We start from the raw sequence: 24,531 nt of genomic DNA, 5'->3' as shown, positions 1-24,531 counted from the left end.
TGATATTTTTATATTTTTCGTAATAAAATGTGAATGCTAAATATGATGTCATGGCATATGATGGGCAAACAATCATGACAAGTTAGCATAAATAAAATGTACCTAGATAATCTATCTAAGTATCCTTAATTCTTAGCTATACCTTAAAATTAAATCCTAGATTGCCCAATTTCATCAAGAAAGTGCCAAACCCAATTTTGACATTTCTTTTTCCCTTTCTAAATTTGTGCCATTTTTAAATTAAACAAATTCCTCAAAGTATGATACATTTTATTCTTTCAAAGAGTATATGAAATCAAATTAAGGCTTAGATTCACCTTTAACCTTCTAAGAAAATGCCAAAACCCCCAACTTGACATTTCTTATCCTTTTCCAAATGTGTCAATTTAAATTAGATTTAACTCTTCAAATTTTGACACATTTTTGCTATTCAAGGCTTTAAGCACATTTGATTAAAGCATGAGTTTTCTCTTAATTCCTTAAGAAAGTATCAAAATTCTAACTTGATTTTTCTTATACTTTTCTTAAGTGTGTCAAGTTAGATTAAGTTCAACTCTTCAAATTTTGACACATATATTACTCTCTCAAAGAGTAACCCAATAACCTTTTTCTTTTTCAAAGGTTAACAATAACCTTGAAAATGCTCTCAAGTGTCAACTTTACAAAGGTTGCGTTAACTACCTTTCCAATTGGAGTTGACACTCTCTAACCTATCTAGGGTGTAGAGAATATGCTCCTAGGAACCCAAAACCTATTGGTGCTCCTTGGATGCTCTAGGTACTCACTAGGGATGACTTCCATAGATACCTTCCTAAGGACCTTTCTAGGCTTCTTAGAAGCCTTTTTAACTCCCCTTGTAACCTTATTTGTGACTTTGTTTGGTCTTTTTAGAGCCTTAGTCACCTTTACTAAGTCAACTCTAGGGATGACCTCCCTTGTGCCCTTCTTTGTGACATTATTAGACTTCTTAGAAGTCTTAGTCACATTGGTCTTTGCAAAAGTACTCTTAGGGACAACTTCCCTTGTACTTTTAGCTTGACCACTAAACCTAGGGTTGGTCCCATAACTATATGGAACCCTATGAAAGGAAGTCACATCCTTCTTGGCTTTAGGTTTGTATCCCAAACCTATATAGCCATTGGATGGCTCTTGTCTAGCTTTTCCTAGGTTATGCTCATTTTGACCCCTAAGAATATTTTCCATTCTTGCTAGGGTTCTTTCTAAATTATCAAGTCTTGACCTCAAGATTTGGTTTTCCGTCATTGAATCCATAGACTTGGATTTTTCTTGACCCCTATGAGCATTTCTATATCTAGGCATATATCTATAATCCTTAGAATTATTGCCTAAATTATTATTTACCTTCCTAGCCTTAGGTGTGATAAATCTAGCATGAGGAGAGATATATTTATCCTTAGATTTATCATGCATTCTATTTTCATGATAAATAGCATTATAACGATTTAAATTTGAATTAGCTTTCAAGTTAGGGTTTACCTCCCTTACCCTTGAAGCTCTCTTCTTCTCCCACTTCTTCAAGTGCACCAATTTCTTGAGCTCTCCTCTCCTTGGGCACTTTGTGTGGTAGTGACCCCACTCACCACATGTAAAGCACCTAATGTGCTTCTTCTCCTCCTTCTTCTTCCTACAACTCACATTAGTTTCTAAATTAACTTTAGTGAGTTTAGGGTTTACCTCCTTTACCTTCTTGAGTGAAGGACACCTACTCTTGTAGTGCCCCATCTTACCACACTTAAAGCATTTGATGTGGTCCTTTGTGCTCTTCTTGGTAGTTGAGGTGGAGGGTTGAGCTTCCAAGATCTCCTCTTCCTTGGATTGCTCTTCTTCCTCTTCACTTGAAGATGTCGATGATTCCACTTCTTCCTCCCTTGAAGATGTGAATGATACCTCCTCATCTTCCTTCTCCTCCTCGGATGTTGACCTTATGTCAACATCGGATTGGTCCTTCTCTTCTTGGACCAATGAGCCCTTCTCCTTGGACTCCTCTACTCCTTGGAATTGTGACGGGTCTTCATGATAGGCAATGATCTTTTTCTAAAGATCACATGCACTTGTGCATTCACCTACACTCACAATGATATGAGAAGGTAGTAAATTATGCAAAATTCTCGTTACCTCCTTGTCCGCCTCCGATTGCTCTCGTTGCTCTTCGGTCCAATGCCGAGGTCGGAGGCGTTTACCCTTCTTGTCCGTAGGAGCTTCAAATGGGTCACTCAAGACAACCCATTGATTCCAATCCATTTGGAACCATGTCTCCAACCGCTTCCTCCAATAATTGAAGTCTTCTTTGTCATACGGAGGTGGAATTCGGATATCCCATCCGAGCGGTCCTTCGGACTCCATCTTCTTCTTCCTCTAGCTTCTTGCTCTCTTGGCGGTTAGTCCGTAGAAGAGCGACCTCGCTCTGATATCACTTGTTGGGACCTTGACGTCCGCTAGAGGGGGGGTGAATAGCGTCTCACCCAAAACTTTACTTCCTATAATGTTAGTGCACAGCGGAATACAAAAGCAAACTAACAAATATGAAAGTTAACCTAAAACAAGAAGGAAGAAGACAACAAACCAAACACAAACCCTAACACAAGGCGTGTACGTGGTTCGGAGATAACTTGCTCCTACTCCACGGCGTGTCCGTAAGGTGGACGATCCCTCAATCCGTCGGTGGATTAGTCCCCGGCAAACTCCGGCTAGCTCAACCTCCTTGTGGGTGAAGAAACCTCACCACAACTCCAACCAAGACCTCTTGGCACACAAAGATCTCTTGAGCACTTTGGTGACTACTAATTAGGCTTTAACCAAGTCTAATTTCGTCACCTTGGCCGACCATACCAAGCTCCTTCTTATAGAGCTTGGAACAAATCAGAACCTGATTTGCCCGTTACCAGTCGACTGGTCAATGCACCAGTCGACTGGTGCCAACGGCTATCTCAACGGCTCTCTGCTACAGTGCATCAGTCGACTGATACAATCATCAGTCGACTGCTATAGTACTGCTACAGTAACGCTACAGTACTACTACAGTACGCTACAAGTACTGCTGCAGTAACGCTACAGTAAACCTTACTTTTAGGATTTTGCCTCGAGTACATTCACTCAGCACTCGTTCTCGCCCGACCAACCTAGACCTAGCCTTCTAGCCTCCTCCATCAGCCTCGCGTCCCTCGGATGTCTCCCCATCCTTCACGTCTTGCCTTCTGGAGCTTCCTTCGGCCTTGTCCATATTGTTGGGTCTTCCTTTGCCAAGAGGCTCCTCACCTCCGGGGCTTCATCCATTGCCAAGTCACACTTGGACTTACGTTGCCAAGACTACATGCTTGGACTTACACCGCCAAGACTCATTCTTGGACTTTCCTCCTTTGTCAAGATCACACTTGGACTTTCCTTGTTGTACCTGTATCCTGCACACTCACAATGCATATCAAATACAACAATAAACCTAACTTAAACCTTTGCCCAAACATCAAAACCTAGGGCACCTAGATTGCTTCAACAGGGACCACTACTTCTTTCTCTAGTTTCTCGAGTGGCCAGACTTCTTGACTGGTTGGCAGATGGAGGCGACGAATCCCCCATCATTCGGGAAATACAAAAGTTGATCGGACTTCCTCCAAACAGCCTCTAGTTTGGCCGATCAAAAATATACCACATTCATCGATTGCTGTTGGAAGGCATCCTTTACGTGTTCAGCTTGAGCCCGATTCACACGCGACTTTCATCCAACCTAGGTATGCTCTTTCTTCTCTTCACCTTTAAATCTAATTGATTTTGCTTTTTTTTTTGTAGCTTGTATTATGTTAAGGGCGCGTCTGGCTAACAAGAGCAAGCTCGCAGACGTGGAGATCAACATCACGATAGTGACCAAGATGGAGAGTAACAGCTTGCAGTCGGTAGGCTCCCACGAGGATCCACTCGGCGAAGCTGAAGGAACGTAAGCGCTGGCTAGAGAAGGAGGAGCCAACTAGATGGTTACCAGTGGAGCGACTGCTATAGCGGATCTTCCTCCTGAGAGACCCTCTATGCTGCCGATCGCGGTGGCTTCTAAGTCGACCACTTCCGGCGAACCATCGCGACAGTGCAAGAGACGTTGCACAGAAGCATCCTCCCATTCTACCACTTTCGCCCTACAGACATCAGTGCCAGCCATCTCATGACCTTCCTCTGAGCAGGGCGAGACATCCATGCCTCATCTTGAGCACGAAGCCGTAGGGCTCCACACCTCCCTGTCTTCCGACCGGACATAATCATTGTTTGGGCTGCTGTTAGGGACAATCTGTGTACCACTAATCACCTTCATGCCGCCTCAATCTTTATTGGCGACCCAAGTCTCATGGATCCGATCGGTCCCCACGTCCCGGTTTACGAGCAGGGCGACCTTGGAACCCTCTGGCCCAAGCGGCTAGAGGCAAATAACGGCGATCATCCATTTGCCGATCGACGAGTGACGCAGTACGGACGACGTGGCGTCCCGCACCCCCAAGAACCAGATAAGGATCCAAGGGAATCTTGCACAAATATGGGCCAAGGCCCGAGCCCGTGCAGTGGTCATCTCTCCAGGGGAGCTCGCTAATAGTCACACCCAGATGTCCATTGGGATATGCATGCTGCATTACTTCTTTCTATCTACCTGGCCCTTACAATTTCCCCGTTGTTGCAGTTTTGGGTAAAGATCCTGGCCTTGTGTCATATGCTCGCCTATTTAGAGCACGAAGTCCAACAGTTGCGTGCTCCGAGCGACCAATCAACAGCTTCAGAGGCGCGGATGGAGAAGCTGAATGCTGAGGCCGCTCAACCGAAGGTTGATCTGAAAAAGAGCGCGGAGCTACTGGAGGCAAAGAAGGGAAAAAGCACCGAGCAGGCTACGCAGCTGGTGAGGCTTAATAAGTAGGCCACCTCTTCCAAAGCGAAGATCCATTTTGCCAATACTAGGAAGCTCCAAGCCATCAAGGATTTAGAGATCAAGAACAAAGAAGCTTGAGTCCTAGCTCAGAGTCTGAAGGAGAAGGAGGCAACGCTGAAGGCTGAGCGAGAGAGCCGGTCGGCTGAACAAGCAGCGACACAAGAAAAGCTGGACGTTAAGGATGTCGCGCTGGCTTCCATGAAAGCCAAACTGGAGGCCTCCCGAACGTCTTTGAAGGTTTATCAAGGCACCGAGTCAAGCCGGTTCAAGCTTATGAAATGAGACTACCTTCGTTCGGACCCTTTCAATGACCGGGTCACTAACCGGGCCCTCCACCTTTTCAACCTCGCCATCGATGTGACGCTCGACTAGCTGAAGGGCGGCGACCATATCCCCGCCACTCTGACCAACAAAGTCATCTATTGGGACAAGCTGATTGAGTTGTTGCCCGATGATGTGCTGGACTACCTCGAGTGGATCTGCCACTTGCGAAGTTTGCCTCTTTTTGTATTGCCCCTTGATATCTTGTAAACTTTTTTTAAGTGGTAAATCAAGATCGCCCGTTCGACATACCTTTTTTATTTGAATATGTCTATTCGAGCATCGCCACACGCCACTGTTTGACATTTCCTTGCTTGTTTGATTTTGACACTTATTTATTCATGCGTTGCCGTTCATGCTCGAGTAGGAATACACACCACTTACCGTTTTTACGAAAAAAATTCTAAGTACGGCTCTATGATCTATCGATCTGCGATGTAACTCATCACTGCAATGTTCGAGCGACCACTTCAACGCTGCCAAACGACCTCATTTTAGTGAAAACTGTTACTTCTTGGAGAAGCACATTTCCTGGTCGGCCTTATCTCCGGCTTATATATTTATCGATCATCTTCATTCGTAGTAGGCTCAGCTTTTGAGCGATCGATTAGTCATTTTTCGTTATAGCCTCGGGTTTAAAGTCGTCGCTCAATTATTGACAAAAATCAGTTTTAAGGTTGTCACTCGACCGTTCAAATACGTAGACATGTGTTTAAGGTCACCGCTCGACCGTTGACGCAGACATGAGTTTAAGGTCGCCGCTCGACTATTGGTGAAGACCAGGGTTTAACGTCGTTACTTGATGGTTGACGAAGACCAGGGTTTAACGTCGCCGCTCGACGGTTAGTGAAGACCAAGGTTTAACGTTGCCGCTTGATGGTTGACGAAGATCAGGGTTTAACGTCGCCGCTCAACGGTTGACGAAGACCAGGGTTTAATGTCTCTGCTCGACGGTTGGTGAAGACCTGGGTTTAACGTCGCTGCTCGACGATTGGCAAAGACCATGGTTTAATGTCGCCACACGACGATTGGTGAAAACCAGGGTTTAACATCACCGCTCGACGGTTGGTTTACGTAGACAAGAGTTTAAGGTCGCTGCTCAACCATTGATGTAGACTTGGATTTAAGATCCCTGCTCGGCGTTGATGTAGGCATGAGGTCGCTGCTCGACCGTTAGTGAAGATCAGGGTTTAACGTCGCCGCTCGACGGTTGACAAAGACCGGGGTTTAATGTCGCCACTCGATGATTGGTGAAGACAAGGGTTTAACATCGTTGCTCGACGGTTAATTTGCGTAGACAAGATTTTAAGGTCGCTGCTCGACCGTTGATGTAGACTTGGGTTTAAGGTCGCCACTCGACTGTTGATGAAGACTAAGATTTATAGTTGCCGCTTGACTTTTAACTTGACCGGTCGGCACAAGAGCCTGGAACACTTGAAATTTTTATTCATTATCTTCCTACATCCACAAGGTATACAATTACACAAGTACATATGTATTTACTCACGCACCTCTCATCCGCTCCTATAGGGTTGGAGATGATTCACGCTCCAAGACCGCTCGCGCTCCAAATAGGTTAAAGTTAGATGAGTTATTTGTCTAACATTTCTACTAAGTGTGCAAGAGTTGACTGGTTTGAAGGACTTGACACCAGACTTAATTCTAGCTAGGTCTACGGGGCCCGATAGCTGGTGGGAAATCTAACTAGGTTCATGGGGCCTGATAGCTGGTGTGAAGTCCAGATAGGTCTACGGGGCCTGATATCTAGTGGGAAGTCTGGTTGGGTCCGCAGGACCTGACAACCGGCTGAAGTTCAGATAGGATTTTATCCGGATCACGTTTGACCTTAATCTGTTGCGAAAGGAATAATATTTTATCTCCCTCCAGGCGCCTGGAACCCTTCCAGGCACCCTGAGCAGAGCTATATAAGTAACCCTATTCTCAGAAGCTAAAAAGAACAAGAATTATTCAAGCAATACTTGTACACGCTTCTTTGTCTGTTTTAGCTTCATCTTTCTATGCTTCATTGCTGTAAAGAGACTTGTCCGTCTAAAGGAGAAATTAGCGTGACTTTATTCCTTGGATTAACAACCTCTCCGGTTGTAACCAAGTAAAGTTCTCTGTGTCTCTGTCTTTTCAGTTTATTTCTTATTTTATCTATGCAAGTATTTTATTCAAAGTTATAAGTCCGAGAAAGGTATTTATTTTGTTTAATTTGTGCAGGGGCTATTCACCCCTTTCTAGCCGGACGCTAAGGGTCCTAACAGTAGGTGCCCAGGCGATCCGAGCGCCCGAAGTCGGTCTAGGCGCCCAGACCCGAAACTTCATCCACAAACTGACGTGGAGTGCATCGGTTGGCCAAGCCACGTGGTCCAGGTGCCCAGAGGGGTTCCAGGTGCCCGAAATGGATCTATTTAAAGGCCTTCGACCCAGATCTTCAGAACAACAACTGCAACGATCTTCTTTGCTGCTCGGTGCTGCGAAAAGGCTCTTACAACGCTGCTACGCTCCACCGACAACTGAACTTCAGCTTTAATTAGTTTTTTATTGTCGGTCATTTTTTTTTATAGTTCTTGTACTTGTAATTTGTAACAAATTTCGAACTATTAGTGGATTGCTTAACAAAAGTACTCGATGAGTGCAGGCCTTGAGTAGGAGTCACCGAAATCTTTGAATCAAGTAAAAAACTTGGTCATGCTAGCATTGCCTTTTATTCATCCGCTACGTTTATGTTTTTTTAATTAAATTTTTGACGATCGCTATTCACCCCTTAGTGTTTTTTTTGATCCTACAATTACAACATCAAATCCAAAGCAATTAAAGTGATATCAAGAATTATCATCTGGCCGTTACAGTTATTGGGAGATGACCCGAGTCATAATTATGGTATGACACATGGTCTTATCAACATTCGATGCGCACAAGTCATGCTTATACACGAATCATTTTTGGTTTAGTACAATTTAGACTCTACATTTGTATTCTCCCTGCATGGGCGCTCATGAGAGAGATCCTCTCCCCAAACATATGTTCATACCATTAATGATTGTGATATATTATAAATCAACCTCTTTACCATGAAACTCCTAATGTGAGACTAAATACCCATATACAATGGAGTCTCTTTTTCATCCACTTCTTGTTTTGATTCAAATTTTCAACAACTATAAGGAAACATATATAAGTGTGTGACTTTTACCAACTAATTCCAATTGATTCTTTTTCGACCGATTCAAATTTTCAACAACTATAAGGAAATATATATAAGTGTCTGACTTTTACCAACTAATTCCAATTGATTCTTTTTCGATCGAGATGTATGAATCCATGTGTCTATCAAAAGTTCTATTTGCCTCTGTTTAATATATGAGTCTACTCCTTTTACGTAAGACATCGTCACCCCTTTTGACGGTATCTATTAACTCAAAATTTAATTTGAAAGTCATATTTTGATCCAAATGTTTTTGGCATAACCCTATTAATCATATAATGACAAGTATTTTTCTGGTGTACATCTATTTAACTTATATATACTCAAAAGCCGACCTTCCGATATTCATCTTAATTAGAATTTGAATCCTCATCTTTTTTGTATTCCTCTGAATATTTTATCACTATACTTTACTGACTTAGTGTAAGTAACTTTTAGTATAGCGCTATTGCTGATCGAAGATAGGATGATGTAATAAGACTACTTTGTACCTTGTTCTTGTTCTTTCCTACCGTTTGTTCAATTTTTCTTGTCCATTTCTTTCTAGCATCAATGATTCTATCTCTCGTTTCATAATATATACAGGGTTTAAGCGCCACTCTGTTCCGGTGGGTATTTTCAGAGAATGGAGGTCGGCGATGCAGATTAGAATGAGGATGAAGAGAAGATGGGGCAAGTCTGGCTTTGAACAACTTCAACAGTGACAGTGGTGGTGGATGGACGGATCACTCGCCATCGTTCTCCAACCAGGTTCTGGAGAACGCCCTCGAGAATATGGTGATGTTCCTGGCGTTCCGATGGGAGCGTCGCGGTGTGCTGATCCAGGAACCGCCGCGACGCTGATACGGCGTAGGTATTTATCGGGAATCTCTACACGTGTATCCCGTCAATCTCGTCCGTCCTGGTGGTTCTTGGTCGTCGCCGAGCTCTGCAGGTTTGACTGTCTCTCTCTCTGCGATATTTTACCAATTGCCCTGACTTATGGTGGATTGGGTTTCGAGATTCCCGGAGACCACCACCTGTTTAGAGTCTCTCTTAGTCGAATGCGTGAATTGCCCAGTCTATATTACTGCCTTGGAGGTGCTGGATGCCTGCTCGCATTCATAATATTAAAAGTTGCGACTCAATATAAAAGCTCCACAATTTCCAAATGGGGGACTGAACTCCCATTCACATCGGATCATTTCCATTTTTTTCACTCACTTTTAGCAGCACTCTTAGCAGCATTTGCAGGGGAACGACAACTTGAGTTTGAAGTATGTTGTTGACGATGTTACAAAGTGAGACTTCCCAACCTAATTTCTGGATAATTGGGGACTGGCTTGGGGACCTTGATGCTCATACTGTGGAGAGATTGTATCCTTCAATCTCCTGAAGAACCAAGCAACAATGCACGTCAGTTTGATAGATTAATCAAGCATTTATGATTTGATTTCTAACCCCGATGTACTGTAAGATATTTCTAACAATGCACGTCAGTTTGATTTGATTAATCAAGCATTTATGATTTGTACCCAAGGCATTTTATGAACGCAACATTTCTTGCATTAATGTGACCAGAATTGGAGAAAGATGACAGACTCGTTATTCTTGGGCTGCAGTTCGAGAGAGGATCCATTCTTCGATTAGCCTGGTTATCTTCTCTCTATTTTCAAAAAGTTGAATTTGTCATGTTTGACTTTCACATCTTCGTTTATCGATGGCTAAACCTACCAAAATTTCAACTATCTTTTATCATGATATATCTTACATCACATATCTCATTATGTAATTGTTATTCTTCTTTTACTAGATCACGAACTTGTTTACATCTGCCTGTCTTTCACTGTAAACGTTTTGAATTTAGTTTAGCTGAAAGTATTACCAATCTGTTAACTACTCGATCCTGCACTGCAGATCCTTGAACGTGTGGGGCGAGATTAGCTACCACAGCTTTTCTCCTGATGGTCCTCCCATGGAGCTTAGCAGCAAGTGTCATCCTTCCAAAAGAAAGGAAAATGACCTTTCCATCACCCTCAATCATACAAGGCTAAGTGGTTTCAAGTCAAGAGGGACCAGGATAAAAGCAGTCAATTGATTAGGACCCAGCACTGGACCACCCACCCTACAAGAGTACTTCAATGCCTGATTCAGGAGGCTCAATCTGCTAAGCGGTTGATGGAGAGTCTCTTCAGAATATTGCCTTTTTCCAACCTTCAATCTTCCGAGCACTCACTGCAGCTGCTTTTTATCCATGATAAAAAGAACTAACACCTGCCGTTTAGTCAAGATGATTGAAGGTAGACTACCTTGAAGATTTAGAACAGTAGTATGGAGTTTTAACTGAAAGAATCTTAAAAACGAATTATTCTTAATGCATGCATGCCATAAAGACTGAACAATTCATAACCGGATCATATCATCGATGTCTAACACTTTAAATGACATGAAGAACGGCTATAAGATTTCTAATCTGAATCCAGAGATATTATCATCTATTGTTGCTAGAACAATTTGAAGATGAAGTAAAACCTTTTTCGATAGGCTGATCTTCCAAAGGGAATAATAAGGTGATAATAGTACTCATATTTTTCTTTTTGGATGGGATGAAAAGAAATTCCGACACTTAACCCTTAACCCATAACCCTTTGGGGACTCTAGAATTTAATATACCTTAGATCCATTTAAATTATCAACCCATAAAAAATAAGAGAAACCGGGCAACAGGTCTCCCCACATAAAATTCATCACTTAATTTAGCTTATCATTAAAATATCGATCAAATCATAATATTAGGCTCATCCATAATGACCATTCCGTGCGTTATAACCTTAACATTTAAATCCATCACTTTAGTTGAGCTCAACAATGTCACTTGATAGTAGAAATATCCTTAGAATAATTTAGTCTAACAATCTCATTAGTATAGGATCAAAGTGGTCATTGTTATTGTATCTGTAACAAGATCAATAATCACAATATCAATGACCATTTTAATCCAATAAAATGTTATTAGAAATTAATCAAACCTTACCCGTAAAGATTGATGATGAGGAATAGAAATTTATAGATTACTATTTGAGGATGTGTGTTGATTACTACTGCAATTTGAAACAGGATTTTGATTTGATTTATTAGAAATCTTTGCTTTTAACATTACAATATGTTGACATTGCTTTTTAATTTATTCATCCATTTTTTTTTCTAATTTGTATGATGTTTCATCACTAGTCTATTGCATGTTCCACGAATATGAACTTCTTCCCATAAACTTCTTCCCATAAATTAGATAGTCTGATTTATGAATCATTACCAGTTCTTTAGTATTCAATTTGGTATGGTGAAAGACGAGAATGACTACAATTCACAATTCTTCGGTGTTCACTAAAAAAGAATAATAATTTTGTAAATAAAGATGACTTAAATAGTTGTATATTTAAACACATGATTTATATATAAAAAAACATACTCTATATAAGATTGGACATGATGACAATTGAATAACACATTGATTTGCCTTCTTTAATATCCTAATAGCAAACTTAGTTGCAATGGTCTTTCCAAGTGCATAACCTGAAGTTGAACATATCTAATGTGAATTTAGAGTCAATACTTATATCATCATTTCTTGACAATTGATTAAATCTTGTCTCTACATAATCGGCTAAATATAAAGAGTAGAAAGTCAAACATTCCTCAGCTAAATATCCTTCAACAATAGATACTCCTAGTCTACTTCTATTTTGAACATAAGACTTTAATGCCCCAGATACCTTATGTCAAAACACAATAATTTGTATTATTTTCCTAAAATAATAGTTTTTTTTTAAAAAAATATCAATCAGATTTATATATTATCTTTCAATTGATTACATCCAATGATATTGAACCGGCCTAGCAAGTCGTACTTCAATTGGCAAATGAATAATTAACTAAACCATTATGTCAAAAAATGATGGAGGAAAAATCTTATCCAATTCACATAGAATCATTGCAACATCTCTCTTCAAATGAACTAAATCTGTAGGAAAAATTACTTTACAACATAACTCTTAAAAATATCTGCTTAATCTAATCAAAGGAATCTGAACCGATTTAGATAAAGTTCTTTGTAGTGCTACAAGCAACAATTACTGCATCAAAATATGATTATCACAACTTTTTAAACCACTTAATTTTGTTGATTTCATTTGAACAGATCGTGATATATTGGATACATAGCCATTTGAAACTTTAATTTTTTTTTAAGACTTTGCAAAATATACCCTCTTATTTTGCCCTATTGAAAAAGATGCTAGAGGTAAATAAACTTTCTTTGATCCTTTTTCAATAGGATGAAGTGATGGTCTTATCCCCATTTCTTACAAATTAAGTCATGATTTGATATTATCTTTTGATTTTCCTTCTATATTCAGCAATACCACACAAATAGATTCACATTTATTCTTTTCAATATGCATAAAGTCATGACTATGACATATCAGATTATCTTTCCAATATGGTAAATCAAAGAAGATACTCAATTTTTTTTTTCCAATTGAATGGCAATGTTGAATTATCATTAATTATTTTTCCTAAAGTAAATTTAAAAAATTTCAACTCATTTTTCACCATGTCACCTGATAGTATAGGTGGTGGTCTTCTATACTCTTCAATGCCATCAAAAAATTAAGCATTTTTTTGAAATGCATGATCGCTATTTTAAAACCTCCAATGACCTATATATCAGTATGTTCTATCATGTTTTAGCCATTGTGAATGTGTAAATTGATGACACACCGGGCATGTAAGTTTTCCTTTAATACTCCATCTTGATAAGGTTACATATTTAGGGAAATCACTTATTGGCCATAGTAATGTGACATACAATTGAAAATTCTATTTAGTTGATGCATTATATGTTTGAACTCTTATACCAATAAATCTTTCAAATCTACAATAAGAAGTTGCAAGTAGATGTCAATGTTATTTCCTAGAGCGGATGGATCAGATATCAATAGTGACAACATAAAGTATGATTGCTTCATACACATCTATGGTGGAAAATTATATGACATTAAAATAACCAACCACTTAATATATGCCACATTCATATTTTTGAACAAATTAAATCCATTTGATGCTAATCCAAGCCTTATGTTCCTTGGATCCTTTGCAAATTTTGGATGTTTGTGGTCAAATGTTTGCCAAGCTGGGGAGTTAGCAGGATGTCGCACGTAACCATCTTTTGTATGGGATTCTGAATGTCATCTCATATGGGATGTTGTTTTGGATGACATCAACAAACATTGTAATCTAGGCTTTATTGAAAAGTACCACAAAACAATAAGTGTATTTTTTTTTTCTCTTCTCACCAGTAGGATCATTTTCAAATGTTTCTCATCTAAGCTCACTATATGTTTTACATTGAATTCTTTCTTTATCCAACCTCTAAAAAAGTGCAATCATTAGGGAAAGCATCAATCTTTTCGTAACCAAGTCCTAATTGCTTAATCAATTTTTCTACTTCATAGTGTGACTTAGGCAAATCATCCATTTCATGTAGAAATGCTTCTTTCAACAAATCTAAAAGCATATAAAAAATCTTATTAGTCATTTGGCACATTTTAAGTGAATCAAACAAATAATAAATGTAATTTTTGAGAATTTCTTACAACCTAAATATAATTCTTTTTATAAATCATCAATTAATTTATAAAATTTATGAGCCTCTCCAGTTGGAATCTCCTTATCATTTTCAAATTCTAATATGCTAATTATACTATCATTATGCTTAGGATCCCAAATGTCTCATAAACTAAACCTTGCATATCATCTACATCCTTTTGAGATGGAACAAAAGCAGAGTTTGTAGATGCTCAATGAGTATAATCTTTGATAAATCCGTCGACCGTCAAATGATCATAAGCAAGCTCTCTTGAAACAAATATATCAATATTATACCATACATAAGGGCATAAAATCATTCCATTTATATAGCATTAGAAAATACAAAATGTAAGAAACTCTCAACTTCATTTCTACACTCCTCAGTTTGTCTTAATAAAACCATTCAACTCTTATCCATAATGATTCTACAAAAAAATACTTATTAAAATAAATTTAACATCATGATAAATTGAAAATTTTAAAATGCATGTATACTAAATTTAACACTCACAACATAGTATAAATTACAATGCATAATATTAATGTATAGATATTAATAGCCACAACTCATAAACCACACAACCATTTAGTATGATATAAGCCCTAATAGAGTTGCTTAGTAATGCTGCTCTTGCAAATAGTGACTTTGTTATGATTATCATTGAGAAAATTCTTAATTAGATAGGAACAAGGAACTATTCATTAATTATCATTGATCATCAATCTAGTCAATTTAATTTGGTAAGGTCTTTTAAAAATTTTACTACTAGGTATAATATGGTTGAGCAAGGTCTTATCAAAGATCCTATTTTCTCATTCTGGTTGAACTGAAATGATGAGGAAGGAGATGAGGGTGAAATTGACTTTGGAGGAGTTGATCCAAATCATTATAAGGGTGATCATATATATGTCCCGGTCACTCAGAAAGGATATTGTTAGGTTTGTATCTTGAGCTTTTCCTTGACTAATTAACTTTTGTTTCATAAAATGACTTCACAACATTATACCAAATTGAATTGGTAGTTTAACATGGGAGATGTGCTCATTGGTGGTGAATCTAGTGATATTGCATGTGGACTAATTTACTTCGTTCCCATTCTTCCATTCATGTCTTCTATATCACAATTTAATTACTCACATATTTCCAAACCCAAGGAGATAACAAAAAAAAAGTGAGGATCATACCTTTTTAGGGAGTTTGGATATTCGAAGAACACATCCGAAGAAGAAAACTAATCCTACGGAAGTGCTCCAACAAGAGCGTTGCGAGACCAACAACTGTCATCACAATTACACTGTGAGGGAAGAAATTGAAAAGGGGGGAGGGGAATAGGTGTCAATCAACAAACACAAAAAATAGTTAGAAAAAAAGAAGGATACAATGCTCACAACTGATCCTTTGGACATGCTCTAATAAGAGTGTTGCAAGACCGTGCCGTGATGGGAGAAATTGAAAAGGGGGAGGAGGCAATCAAGGATTAGGACACAAACCTAAGAGAAGATGAATGTCATAGAAAAGGGGAAAGGAAAGGTCGATCGATTGCTTGACTTTGGCGCGGTGCTGCGAACTGAAAAATGGAAAGGTTCGCATGCACGACTACGCATAGAAAAATGGAGGAGGGAGAAGGCAAGTAATTAGGTTTAACCAATTATATAATATTTATTAATGGATTAATACATGTACTGACATTTATTAAATATGTCATGATAAAGGATCTAATTTGATTTTTGTTTTTTTAAAAAATATTTTTGATAAGTGCCCTCATAAGGTGTTTATCACGACACTATAAAACAAGTATCGTTAAGAAAATATCACAATAGATTAATTTTCTTGTAGTATGCACAACATGAAATTTATATGAAATATGATCTCCACATGCCTATTTTCAACTAATCCTCTTTATTACCCAAAAAAAGTTCAAAATCATATTTACAAGCATCATATGCTAAATAGCTAAAGTAAATCATGATCACTTTTTTCCCGAGTTGTCAACAACAAAATACATATATGTATATTTAAACCTTAATACGTATAATTCATGTGTCAATCAATTTGAAGCATAAAAATACCAAATACAAATTCTCACTAAATGGATACTTCATCCAATAGAAGAACTCCCATACGATCCACATGATTATGAAACACAGGTTATAAGCCCTTGGTAAGTAGATCGACTATCATGGAATCTAGGTTAATATGTTCAATTGGTACTTGACCACTTTAAACTCTTTCTACTGTTTCGAACTTGATGTCAATATGCTTAGATTTTAACAAGCTATTATTGTTCTTAGAATATAACTCGGCGGCTTTATTATCATAGTTGATCTTCAATGGTCTCTCAATACTATTAACAATTTATAGCTCCATGATAAATTTTCACAACCATATTTTTTGGTTGGATGCTTCATTGCAAGCTATAAATTTTGCTTCTATGGTGGAAGTAGCTATGAGTGTCTATTCGACACTTTTCTAAGAAATAGTTCTTCTTCCAAGTATGAAAATATAATCTGAAGTAGATCTCTTATTATCTAAGCACTCAACAAAGTATGAATCCAAATATTCAATCACCTAATCAAATATTTGATACGTGAGCATGAAATCTTTTATTCTTTGCAAATATCATATAACCCTTTTTACTTCTTTCTATCCAACATCCCTACTATGTATGTTATATCTGAACACATACATACTTGAGCATATGTGAGACTCCTTACAACTGAAACATAAGAGAATATCTATATCTCTTTTATCTCAAGTTCAATTGTGGGCATTGCTGCAAGCTAAATTTATTACCTTTTACCATAAGTGTGCTACCAAATTTACAATTCTAGATGCCAAACCTACTGAGCATGTTTTCAATGTAGGCCTTTTGTGGTAGTCCAAGTATACCTCTTGAACAATCACGATAGATATATATGCTAAATGCAAAAGATGCATCACCACGATCCTTCATTTCAAAATGACCAGATAGAAATAGCTTTGTTTCATGTAACAAACTTTATTATTTCTTGCCAATAAAACACCATCAATATATATAATAAGTATAATGAACTCGCTTCCATTTAACTTAAGGTATATACATTGATTAATAATATTCTCATTAAAATCAAATGAAGTACCCATCTAATAAAATTTCCAATATCATTAACAGAATGTCTACTTTAGACTATAAATGAACTTCTTTAACCTACTGAGTTCTTAGACTCAAAATTCTCTGATTGCACTATGTATATAGGCTCATCTATTTCTCCATTGAGAAATATAATTTTTATATCCATTTGATATAACTCTAAATCATAATGAGCTACAAGTTTCATGCTTACTGAAAGAGCCTTTCATTGAAATGGGATAGAAATTCTTCTTATTATCAATGTCTTCCTTTGAGTGTAGCCTTTGGCAATAATCTGACCCTTATACTTTTCAAAATTACCTTTTGAATCACATATAGTTGTAAAAATCCATTTACAACCAATTGGTTTCATTCCTTTATGGCTTCAATCTATTTGTTAGAATTAAGGTATTGTTTGATTTAATGGAAAGATGTAGAATCACTTTCCAACCTTATATTAAACTCATCCTTTTAGAGATAAACAACATATTCATATGAAATTTAGTAGATCTCCTTAATGACACTTCTACTTGATGTAATTGAGATATTTCCTCAATCATAGGAGGTAATACCTCAACTTGAGTGGATGATCCCTTTATTTGTGTAAGAGATAGCATGGGAATATCTTGATTCATGATGTATGTAGATTATATATGTTATTTTGTACTATTTAATGCACATATTTCTGCATTCAATGCCTATGATTTATGCTTCTACACCCTTTATCATGTTAATTCTAGCATAATTACTATTTTACATTTAGAGATATGCTCGGTGTCTATTTTCATTTTTATGAGCAGTTTAGCAGAAAGGGATTCAAAATATGCAAAAGAGGATCATTTGAAGAAGATTATGACCTAGCCATGTCTTCCCCGGGGTGTGAAAAGAAAAGGATTGGAGTGCTCAAGTCTTGGGGCACAAACTGCAACAAACTTCCATAGTCAAATTGGGCAGGGGTCATGCCATTTTGCATGGTCAGGTGGAGACTCAGAATGGTGGCCATGCCATTTTGTATGGCTAGAAGGTGACCATAGGTCTTGGCCATGCCATTTGGCATGGCCAAACACATGATACAAGCCCTGGCCATGCCAAATGGAACAGCCAGGAGGAAGCCCCCAACATAGAAGCTATTCAAGCCATGCCAAATGACACGGTTAGGAGCCAACCCATGCAGATTTTCAAAGCAGAAATGAACTTAGTCGTGCCTTGAGGCATGACCATGCCTCCAAAAATTAGAAAAGTGCAGGTTTAAAGATCAAACCGTGCTAAATGGAACAACCCAAAAGGCCTAAATAGAGCAGTTTCTGCTCTGGCGGTGCCAATTAACACAGCTAATAAGCTAGAGATAGCTCTGGTAGTGCCAAATGGCATGGCCAGGCTGTCTGGCCAAAGTAGACTTGGTTATAGTCGTGCCAAATGACATGACCAGATAGCCAGAGAGTGGTCTAACCCGTGCCAAATGGCATAGGTCATGCCCCTGGGCATGGCTACCCCATGCCCCCACCTCTATATAAGGGGCACTTCATGTTGGAGCAATTCCAATGGTCCGTGCGACCATGTGTTTTGATATTTAGGCAAAGAGTTTAAGTTAGGTTCACCCTTGTATTTGATATATATATTTAGGCTGTGCAGGATTACAGGATACACATATGACTCAGCTTGATGGCTTCGGGTCCAGTGAAGGTTGGAGCATCTGAGGGACCGTGGACAAGGCATCAAGGACAAGGGCCAAGGGAAGCAACTTCGAGGCATAAGCGAAGGATGACATTGGGACGAGTCGCAGGCTTGGGTGCATCCGACGAACGAGAGTCAAAGGAAGTAGGCTTGAAGGTAAGAGGTCAAGACTACAACAAAGAGTCAAGTGAGTCGTAAGGGTGAGGGTTCGAGTGCGTGGGATTGTACTCGGGGTACCAGTCGACTGGTACTTTCACCAGTCGACTAGAGAATGAACAGAATGTCCCTGTTCGCTCAGCTAGTGTGGAACAGTCAACTGGTACTTTTACCAGTCGACTGAAATCGAGCCGTTGGGATGCAACAGTCGAATCTCCACAGAGGACAGTCGACTGACACTTTCACCAGTCAACTGGTAGGTGGGATTTTCCAACCCGTGACCTATATAACCAAGGTTTTAGAGCTTGATTAAGGTTGACGAAATTAGTGATGGTTAACCCTAATTAGTAGTCAACAAGTGCTCAAGAGTTCTTTGTGTTCTAAGAGGTCTTGGTTGGAGTTGTGCTGAGATTTCTCCACCCACAAGGAGACTTGAGATAGCCGGAGTTTGTTGAGGGCTAATCCACCGAAGGATTGAGGGATCATCCACCTTAAGGACATCCGTGGAATAGGAGCCCTAATCTCTGAACCATGTTAAAGGAAACATGTTAGCGGTTTGAATTCTTGTCTAGTCTTTATCTTTCATATTTGTATTTATATTAGTATTTGTTTATTTTCCACTGTGCACTAACAAATACGTAGGAAGGAAAGAGAATTAGGAGCAACGCCTATTCAACCCCCCTTCTAACCGGCTATAAGATTCACTAACACTTCATTCCCTTTGTGGGGAGGAAGTTCGAAGGCTGGAGGAGATCCCCTAGGTTGAATCTTTATACCAGGAGTCATCATCTGGATGATCCAAGGCTATTCTATTGCTCCATCATTGTTTACACTCAAAGATCTACATCCAAGGGCTTCACTCGGCATTAAAGGATAAGTTTCCTCTCCCTCTTCTTTGGATTTTTGAAGTTTTTATTATTTTGAGTCCTTGGAATATATTTCTTTCTAATGTGGAGTAGATATCCATTGTTCTAGGAGGTAGGGAGTAATTAAAATGTGTGGATGATGTAAAACTCTATGGATTTATCAATTTCTTTGTTTAATGAAGCTTTATGGCACCTGTTCTGTTTAATGAAATGCTTGCAAGAAGACCTTTTCTATGGACCTGAATTTTATCTATCTAGATTGTATTTTTGTATGCATAGATCTAATTTTTGTACTATATATATTATTGTGTATCTAAATCTGAGAATGAATCTGAAGTTTTATTGAATGGATATATAGATTATTACTTCTTTTGAGTGTATGTTACCGATATAGCTCGACATAGCTTTAGGATGCTCATTTAACATTGAGAATCTAAGGTAACTATCCTTCTATATAAAATATAATCTCATAAGGGAGAATAATTCTATATATAGATGTGTCTTTCACTTGACCCAATTAACTTTTCCTAATCATACGCTATGCAAGTGACTTACGTAATCTAGAGACGTAAACCTAATTAGGGAGGCCTTATGACAGGAGGTATTTTACTAAAAACCTGGACTCTCTAAGTTACTTCTTCACTTGATGACATACTTGGTTGTTGGCAGGGAAAGTACTTTGATACACCGTTGCAAGGTAGTATTTGGTAGTACTTTAGACCATCCTGCAAATATTGAAGTGGAGAACTAGGATTGGGCAAATTCATAGTACAACATTCACTATTATAATAAAACTAAAAGCTTAGAACATCTTCTTGAATTAAGGGCTTCCTCAATTATCTTTTTTCTATTTTCATATTTTAGTTGATAATTTCAAATCAAGCAATTATTGATTCTGTCTAGTTATATTTGAAGTGTAAAACCAATTAGTATTTGATCCTCAGTCCTCATTAGATCGACTTATATAAATTTTATTACTTGACGTTGTTCGTGTGCTTGCAGGAACACATCAAGTTTTTGACCCCGTTACCAAGTACTGAGTGCTTTAAATCTTGTTAGTTTACATTAGAGTTTGTCTAGATAATTCTTTAATTATTTCATTCTTTATTCTTTATTCATTACCCTTTATTCTTGTACTTTCATTCTCTATTCCTTATTCTTTCCTTCCTTATTCTTTATGACTTATTTTTCATCTTTGCATTTTATTTCCTTTTCTATATTTTATTTTCTTTTCTGCATTTTCTATCTTTTTTTTTTTTTTTAAATTTTGTTACTTCATGTCTATCTTCTTCTAACGCATTCCGTTTCAGATAGACATGGACTCCTTGAAGGCAAAGCTGATTGCTCTAATTCATAGGTTCAACCAAGATGCTAATGTGATTTTTTATATTATTTTTATGATATTTGTTTTGCAACAGGTCATGTGGAGAATACTTGACCATCACTATTTGACCGTTCCCTGTGGGGTTCCCTCCCCAACCACAATCAATGGCCGGAGCAAGGTTATTGTGAGGCTTGTAAAGTAACAGGTCATTCCATTGCAATTTATTTAAGGATAAATAATCTGGTGAAATCATTGGAAAAACTTAAAAGAAAGTTCAATGAAATGACCTATTCAAATTCATACTCTCAAATATCCATCTGGAGAAAACCCTAAATTTTTTTCAAAATAATCAACAAGAAGGAAGGTAGAATTATTTTGGCCCGATAATAGAAGTTCAACCACCATCTCAAGAAGTAGATTGAAAAAGATGGCGGAAGACATTTTGACCAGTCAAGCTCAAATACTTGTGGATATGAAACAAATGATTAAGAGCAACAATGTACACTTATGTTACACTGAAACACTAACTCTACTCTCAACTTGGAAGGACCCTCGGATAAGCATTATACATGAATATGAGCTTGAGGAGCAAGATATAGAAGCTTCTTCCACACCTTGGAAGATAGATTATGGGAAATGTGAGAAAGCTTCAAAGCCTCCCAGGTTCAATTAGATGAGATGAATGATGATAATGTAAATGAGCTTGGGGTAAATGAAACAAAGAATCTGACAGAGGAGTGCATTAAGAGAAGCATTCCCTTTGCCCTACTATTAATGAAGTTGTGGAAGGAAGTGTAGGAGCAATGCCCCAAGCATCATTTCCTTGGTCCACGTAGTAATTTTATTTTATAAATGATGCAAGACTAGATATGAATGATGAGGGTAATGTAGGGACTCATGTAATGGATGCAAAGCCCCAAGATCATTTTCTTTAGTAACACCCATGCTCAATGATTTATTTTTTCCTATAATTGGTAGTAGTATGCTTTTATATAATATATCTAATACTACTAACTAATTCTTTGTCGAGCATGTTGGCTTCAAGGAACTTGTTGCAAAGGATTTACATAGACGATTTCATGATAAACCTTTGAAGGAAGGCATATTAGTTAAGGAGAATTTTAGAACTTTATGTAGGAAGGTACTAAAATATCTGACGCCGCCAAGGTTGATATTTAAGCTTGGTGGCTATGATAAGGAGTCAAACTTAGGACCTAAAACAAGTGCTTCTTGGGAGGCAACCCAAGTTTCTTTCTTATTTTTATTTCAGTTTATTTTATTTTCTCTTTTCTTAACCCAATCCCTCTACTTAGTTTTTCTTATCCATACTTCTTTTTCAGGATACATTATTTAGGAGGCTTAAGGATAATGAAGTAATTTTAGAACTTGATTGACCCATTAACTTGACACGTCACACTTGGTAACTCCTTTAACCTTAACTCTATTTCATATTTGACTTTCATTGGGACAATGAAAAATTTAAGTCTGGGGAATGCATAATTAGATGCATATATGTTGGGCTATAGTTTAGATTTTGATAATAAAATTTAGATTTTGGTTATAATAAAATTTTTCTCTGGTTTATACATATGTACAGTTGTAGTTTATTTTTGTATTTTTCTTTCTTAGTTTATTTGCACTTTATTTTTTTAGATTAGTTTTCTCTCACGTTTGAGGTGTTTTAAGTTACACTATCTACATTATTACTGCTGATTTGTCCAAGAGTAAACTTCTCACACAATTATTATCTAGAGGTCATGAGTTACACTTTTTAGTACTAGTATATGTAGTGATTTATTTTTTCTATCTCTAGTAAAACAAAATGAGCATAACATTTGTTTTATAATAAATTTTTTGCACGTTTATTGTTTAAATTCATGTTGTTAGGTTATTAGTGCTAGTATGTTTGGTGATCTACTTTTCTCTATCTTCAATAGCAGGACATGAGCATTGTATTTCATTGAAAGGATTTGATTTTAGTTTATCTTAAGGATCTCTTTACACTTTGCCTTATTTTGATAATTGAAGATTCTGAAAATAGCCATAATTCATTAGACTTGAAGAGCACTTGAATTCCCATGGTGATTTCTTAACTACATCTTGGTCATTAGATTGATGCTCGAAGTATTAAAGCTCATTTAGAAAAAATAGAAATCCCACTAATTGCATCATTACAAATATGTAAATGAAAAGAAAACATATATGAAATAAGGGATTGAAAAATTTGTTGTCATGAGTGGAAACTAGTTGTTTGCCCCTTTAAGACCGAATTAGGCTATTGAGGAAATGAGCACTAGATTTCTCTTGATATCGAAGACATTCTTTAGACCTTGGGTATATTTAAGATAGATGAACTAAGCAGTGTTTACTTCTAGGAATAAAAAGAAAAGATGGTTCAATGATGACTTGACTAGGATTATAAATTGATATTTGAGAAATTTAAGCCACGATTTATACTTAGCACGGAGAGCTCATTCTTAGGCTAAGTTAAATCCATTTATGATCATGCTCATTATTGAAATTGTTTGATAGAGTTAAATTGATTCATCATGAATTATGATACACTTACTCCTACGCATGTTTCTAGACTATAAAATTTTATTTGATACTTGTGGATCATTCTTGATTATGCTCATTAGTTTCACTAGTTTGATAGAACTGAAGAGAATTACTAGGGATATACATTATTAGCTCATGAATCTAGATTGCGGAGTTTGCTTGAGGATAAGTAAAGATTTAAGTCCGGAGGTGTGATGTGCATAGATTATATATGTTATTTTATACTGTTATTTTAACTTGGCTATGGTCGTGCCAAATGATATGGCCAGATAGCCAACAAGTGGCATGACCCATGTCAAATGACACAGGCTATGCCCCTGGGCATGGCTACCCCCGTGCCCCCACCTCTATATAAGGGGCACTCCATCCCCTTCACGGGGGAGGAAGTTCGAAGGCCGGAGGAGACCCCCTAGGTTGAATCTTTGCACCAGGAGTCATCATCTAGACGATCTGAGGTCGTTCTACTACTCCATCATTGTCGACACTCCAAGATCTTCATCCAAGGGTTTCACTCGACATCAAAGGATAAGCTTCTTCTTCCCCTTCTTTGGATTTTCAAAGTTTCTATCATTTTGAGTTCTTGGATTGTATTTTTTTTCTATTATGGAGTAGATCTGCATTGTTCTAGTACGTAAGGAGTAATTGAAATATGTGGATGATGTAAAACTCTATGGATTTGCCAATTTCTTTGTTTAATGAAGATTTTATGGCACTTGTTTTGTTTGATGAAATGCTTACAAGAAGGTCTTTTCTATGGACCTGAA

The sequence above is a fragment of the Zingiber officinale genome, chromosome 1B (genome assembly GCF_018446385.1).
Source record: "Zingiber officinale cultivar Zhangliang chromosome 1B, Zo_v1.1, whole genome shotgun sequence".
NCBI classification, from domain to species: Eukaryota; Viridiplantae; Streptophyta; class Magnoliopsida; order Zingiberales; family Zingiberaceae; genus Zingiber; species Zingiber officinale.
Note: the sequence above shows the minus strand (reverse complement) of the source record.